Source organism: Corvus brachyrhynchos, unplaced genomic scaffold (assembly GCF_000691975.1).
Source record: "Corvus brachyrhynchos isolate BGI_N302 unplaced genomic scaffold, ASM69197v1 scaffold352, whole genome shotgun sequence".
Lineage (NCBI taxonomy): Eukaryota > Metazoa > Chordata > Aves > Passeriformes > Corvidae > Corvus > Corvus brachyrhynchos.
Window position 1 is genome coordinate 26,156 of NW_008236631.1, and position 6,720 is coordinate 32,875.

Consider the following 6,720-nt stretch of genomic DNA (forward strand, 5'->3'; position numbering starts at 1 on the left):
TCAAGTCTCTAACCAAAGATAATGTCAAATATCTCTTTTTGACAAGTCTGCCACCCTGCTGGACACTCACACAGTGAGGTTGTTGGGCACCATGACGTACCCAAGTATTTTTATGACTGAAGACCACACTATTGGCTTACAATGGGGAAATGTGACATTGGCCCCTCCCTATCCCCCCAAGGATAAATCAGGCTTCATCCTGACCCCAAACTTTTCAACTTAAAAAGCAAACAAAACCAAAACCTCAAGTTTCTAGGGATGGCTTTTTTTTTTTTTAAGTTTACAACCAAGTTTTGAGAACCCAATGCTTAAAGCACTTAGATTCATGCAAAGATATCTCAGTAAGAAATTAATACAATAAAGCAGTGAAATCTCTAATTGTAATAAAAAACCATAATTCCCATTTCCAGTAAAACCAGGTGTGTTGGTCCTTACCTTGGCCTGGTCAACGTGGCTCTGGTTTGTTTCTAGTTTTCTCTCTCACCTTTGAACTGTTCCTACCAATGGACAAGTTTTGATCTCATCTGAGTCACACACAATTAACTGGTGAGTACTTGGAAAGGACTGGTCAGTGCAGGCTGGGAACAGGTATGGGGAGGGGAAATAGGTCTTCAGGGCCACTGAGCAGGAACTACTTTACTGTCAACTCCAAGAAACAGAAGGCTTTGATGCCTTTCATAGAACTTAAATAATCAATGCACTGAGAAAATTATTTTTTCATCTTTCATAATCAACATAGTTTGCATGCCCTGGAAATCTATGGACAAGTCACAGCTTGGTAATACTATTTCACCTCTTGAGTGAAAAGGCAATGATAATTCCTTTAGAACAGGCAGGGAATGTGATGATCCTGGAGTCTTTACAGACTGTATTACACTTCTGCTCCTTGCATGATTAATAACTAAGTAATTTTAGGTTAATAAGTAATTGGAAGTTGGAGTCGAGCTAGCCTCAAATCATTAACAAACATACTGTTAAAGATAGGAGAGAACCTCTAACGGGAAAAACAGAGACTCCTGTTCTATTTTTGTAGTAGACAATCGCAATAAGCAGGCTGCCATGGCAGCATCACACACACATGCTGCACTTCAGTGGAAGGACTTTGATAAACACAAAATATTCCATTGTTTTATAGCAAAAAGGAAAATCCCTAATCCTGTTTGCAAACACCTGTTTCTAGACAGCTCATTAACATCAAACACAGAAAATTTCTCTGTGATTTTCTGAGCCAGCTACTCTAATGAGAAAGGAGAGCCTCATCTGACAAGACCTGGATTTAACTTAAAACACAAGTGATCAACTCTTTCCTTCTGATTACAAATGCTACCAGAGGGGTGGCATGATCATAGCAACAAATGAAGAAATTAAAACCTGCATTTAGCCTGCAAAGGGCCTCCCACTCCTTAGCAAGATTATTTTCTGTCATCACACCCAGGTGCCAACAGCAATACTTGTGTGCCAGGACATGTTCTGGAGCCACAACTGATAAGCACAGAAACCCAGAAACTGGGTAAGAGATGACTAGCTCAGATAATGAAATTCGCAGTGCACACAAAGGCTCATGCACTGTCATGGGCCATAATCCCTCACACACACCATTTGGTCGGTTTGACGGCCACGAGTTTCTAAGGAACAGAAAAGAAGCGGAGCTGAAGTTGGCAGGAACACAGTTACTGAAGGCTATGGTTTTAAATATCACATCAAGAACTGGAACTTACCAAGTACCGACCTTTTGCCTGCATGGAAAGCAGCTTGCAGGTCTCACTGTTGCTGTCCTCATGGGCCAGTGCTGGATGGGCAGGCCTGACCTAAGCATCTGAAACACCTTTAGTCATGCCTCGTGGCTGTCATTGCTTATCCACACCCATGAAGTCACCCATTTAATATTACAGGACTTCATAGAGGCACACAAGGACTTTTACTGCCTGCAGCTACAAAATATCGTAGAGGGCAGGACCAGAGGGAACTGCCTTGTCCCAAAGAGCTACAGTAATACAGCTTGTCACTCCCATTAGAGCTCAGCCAGGAGTAAAATCACCGCCTCATCACACCCCGCCACCTTGCACAGCACTTAGAAACTGTGGCTCAGCCACACTCAAGGTTTTCAGATGTAGACTTTTCTTAAGTCCATAAAACATCATTTCCCCAAATTTTTTTCTATAAGTCATGCTATATATCTGGATTATTCTGTCTTCAAGATACAAAATCCTTGGTGTCCCATTTGACAGCCACTATCAAGACCCTCCCAATCCCCACACAACAAACAGATGCCAATGCACCAATGCCTTACAGGATCCTTTTATGCTCAGTTACTCCTCTGAAATGACCAGTTGAGGCCATGTGACTGTAGCCCCTGACTCCCTTTTCCCATTTACAATGACTTTTCTTTAATTCTTTCTTAAGGCAGTTGAGTCATCATGTGAACTGTCTCCTATTTTCTATTTCTTTAAAAAGTGTCTGTCCAGAACTCCCCTCAATTGAACAGTCACTTCCTAGAGTTCTGGGGAAGATTCAAATCTTAATCCTGAACTGAAATTGTTACCATCATTCCTGGGAAGGCAGACTCACCTGCTACAGTTGGGACAGCCTTGCAAAATAACCTGTCATTTTTTCTGATACTTCCATTTAGGTTATGTGAGGTTTCAATTTGAAAAGTGTTACGCATCAAATCTTCTTCTCTACAGACAAGAGGACAGTTTGTCCCTGCAGCAAAACACACTGAAATAAGTTTCAGTGGTCCTTACATTTGTAACAATTAGTGCAATAAAAGAGTGATAAACAGCTCTCTCTTGTTTTAGCTCTGACCGTGGAGCAGGGAATCAGAGGCTGGTGGGCACTGGGGAATGCTGGCAGTGGCAGTGTGCCTGAGCAGCCCACGCTCCTGCATCACAACCCCGGCCCAGTGCAGGCATTCTTCACATTGTGTGCCCTGGCTCTGCAGGGCACACAGCTCTGCATTGTGTGCTGCTGAGCACAAATCCCTCCACTGATCCATCAGACTGCCGGGAAGCTGTGAAACCAGCCACATCTGAGACCTAAAAATGTTTCTGTAGTGAATATTGGCAAGTAACAGCCCTGAAGCGTTGGAAAAATCATTCACAGAGAGAACTATGTAATATCTGTGCATTAGAGATCTATAAAGACAGTAGAGCAATCATCTAGAAGTATCCATGGCACTTATTTATTAATTTGCTCTTGAAAGCATGAGCCCAGAGGGCACTGGGAAGGAGAAAGTGCAAAGCAGAACAGATCAGGCTGACTCACTGAGGTTCTGCCCTGAGCTGGGTGTGTTGAGAGGACCATTGTGACTCCTCTCTAAGAAAGTTCACCCTCTGACACAGACATTCCTCAACTCAGCTCAGTATTCTCACTGGAAATCATCCCACAGACACTGCAGCTGCCTGCTCTGTGTTGCCCCGGACTGCTGCTTTTCCCTTACATTATCAAATAACCCCTTGGAGCATTGTGCTGTTGAGCACATTTTACCGAGAATAGATTCATTTATACACTTACTACATCACATTCATATCCTTGTCCCAAGTGTCTGATTGTATGGATCACATTTTTCTTCTCATTCAGGTATCCAAGGCCCAAACTCTTAGGGTCCTAGAGCTCAGGGTGGCATTTATATGTCTCCTCAATGGCAGAGGCGGCGGCATTTCAGTAGTGCTGGAGGAAACAATCGAGTCTCTAACTTTGAAGGGGCAAACCCTCTTTCATGCTCGGCTCACATATTTACCAAACTATGCTAGGTTTATGGGAATTAAGGGGGCTAAACTTTGATTTGATTGTTGAGGACATCTGAATGTCTTTCTGGCATAGAAGTGCTTTGGAAAAACAAGCCCAGATGAGAAGAGAGGTCCATGGAACATGGTGGGATATCAAACCACTGTCTTATTTGGACTATGAGCTCTGCCTGTGCTTGTGTAGGCAATATAAACGAGTCAATAGCTGTTTAGGAGATGCTGAAATTCTGGAAGGATTCTTCTCGGTGCAGTTGTTTGGAGGGTGTGTCTTCCAATTTGGAATTTGATCTGTCTGGAACTGTCATTCTCAGCCCCATGGGCAATACTTTGATTCTAGCCAGTACACATGTCCTTACAAGAGAAGAATCTGAATGCATTGGTAATGCAGATTCAGCCTCTGGGACGGTGTTGTCCTAGCTTTTACAACGCACACACGAAACCACAGGCTGCTGAGTGACAGAGCCAGTCTCCAACAAGAGGATGGTCGATCAGCTAAAAAGCTGCAGAGCGTCTTTAGGATTGTTACCTGGAAGTTGTGCTCGCCCTGGTCTGTACAGAGAGCACAGGTTCTAACAGGTGCAGGAATGGAAGCAGTTTCAGGTATGAAATATTATGCCTAAGTTATTGCAGAAACATGAACTGCATTGAGCAGGCCATATCAGAAGTAGGTTCCAGGTGAGAGCAAAACCTTCTCGTAGGTAAGTACTTAGGTCGGGTGGAATGGACTCGGTGTGCATGACCAGGGCCAGACAGGCAGATTTTGGCTCTGGTGTTGGACTGTCTACCACAGCTGGGCGCGAGCCTCGGGCGCTGCGCCTGGGCTGCGATACCAGACGCGGACACGAGGGGGAGCTGCTCGCCCGCCTGAGGCGCTGCGGCCCCCGAGCGCTCCCGCCGCGCCCGCGGGATGAGCCTCGGGGTTCCCGGGAGAAGGGTGTTCCCAGCGTAGATAGCGCGGACACGAGGGGGAGCTGCTCGCCCGCCTGAGGCGCTGCGGCCCCCGAGCGCTCCCGCCGCGCCCGCGGGATGAGCCTCGGGGTTCCCGGGAGAAGGGTGTTCCCAGCGTAGATAGCGCGGACACGAGGGGGAGCTGCTCGCCCGCCTGAGGCGCTGCGGCCCCCGAGCGCTCCCGCCGCGCCCGCGGGATGAGCCTCGGTGTTCCCGGGAGAAGGGTGTTCCCAGCATAGATACTGCTGCCTTACTTGTCCGTCGTACACACCTCCTCGCTCAAACATACACGGGGGAGAGCTTTGCTTCCCAGTTAGGCCACCCTAAGAAACACTGCTGTTACCTTTTACTGTGCTGCGCTTTGTGCGCACACCCGGGGCAGAACAGAGAAGGATGGACAGAGGTACAGCTGCCCTCCACATGCTGCATGGCACATGGTGAACACCCACACCAGTGTTTCCCTGCCAAAGAGCTGCCCCTGCAGGGTCTGAGGCTGCAGGAGTGAATGTGAAACAGAAAAGGAATCCATCCTCAGGGATATTGGTACGTCTTCCTCCACAAGAAATAAGAGCAGGAAAAGGGCATAAATGATTCTGTTTTGGTTACAAACTCTACAATGGTTCGATGACAGGAAAGATAACTGGTCCTGGACAATACGGTACTACAGGCTCCTGCTTGCTTGAAGTTGCAAGAAGCACTTGCAGAGAAATCCCAATATTCCTAGAAAAGCAAAATACTATTAAATGAAAAAATCTGTCCCAAAAATGCTGGGTCCTGGAGAAAACAACAAATGGACATGGCCGGTGTAGCCTGTTCTGTCCTAAGGGCAAGATGCTGCTTCTGCCCTTGTTGTGAACAGGAAAATATCCTTTATTTTAGCTTGCAGATTTATGAGTTCCTAGACTGCAAGGAAACAGTGTCCTCTCCCATGAAACACTGCAATCACATGAATAGGACTGGATCTTATCGACTGGATCTAAAATGTTTGAGATACTGGTATTGGGAGGCATTCCAGCATTGGATCACTGCAGGAAGTGTAGATGCTGGTTTTTATCCCGGCTGCTGTTCTCCCTCTCTGTTGGACACTGTTGGCACTGGCTGCTGAATGGCACCTGTCATTAACAACCGTAATCTTATGACCAGTTATGACCCATCAGGATAACCAGACAGTTTCTGGGTTCAGGCTGATGTGTCTGAAAGTGATGTAGCAAAGTGTTACAAGCACAAACTTCAGAACAGACTAACGATGCAGCACTTCTCTGCAAGAGAAAAGGCCCAGTTAGCCAGTCACCAGCTTGCTATTTCCTGGGTGGTTTGTGCGTGCATGCAGGGACTTGCTGCTGCAGGTTACTGCCAGTGTAGCTTCAGAAATTAATCTGTTTCTCATAAAATAAAACGCAAGTACCTCTTTGTCATCATTTCCGAAAGTCACATGGGCATCAGTTTGTTCTATTTCTGTAAAAAACAATCATCAAGAACACAATTCAAGTCCATGTTTGGACACTGTTGGGCCGGAACCCTAAAATAAATGGGAAAGCTTTAAATGTGTAGTTCAAAGCCTCTACAAGATGCAAGCATTTTATTTTAGGTGTTTTTATACATTTCTCATGCATTTCACTGACAACACTTCTGGTTGTTATCAGTGTGCCCTGCTAGTGTATTGTACCTTGTTCAAAAATAAATACCAGACCAAAATGTGTGGGAAAACAATCTCGTCATGTGTGATGTCAGGAGGAACATTTTCATTCTTTTTTTGCTATAGCAGTAAAAGCAATTTCCCAGGGAAAAAATGTGCAGTAGCTATTAATAGTAAAGAGCTGCCTCTGTGTAACACCTCTCACTTGGGAACATTAATAAATTTAGTCTAAAACTTCCCCATTAGTGACTGAAGTATTAATATTAAAAACCTAAGGAATAGTGAAATCCACGGACAAGGATTTTTCCAAATGTTTACATGATTTTGAGTACCTGAGATTCAAATATACCTGGCTTACAAAGAGAAGATTCACTCCAAAAATCACACCAC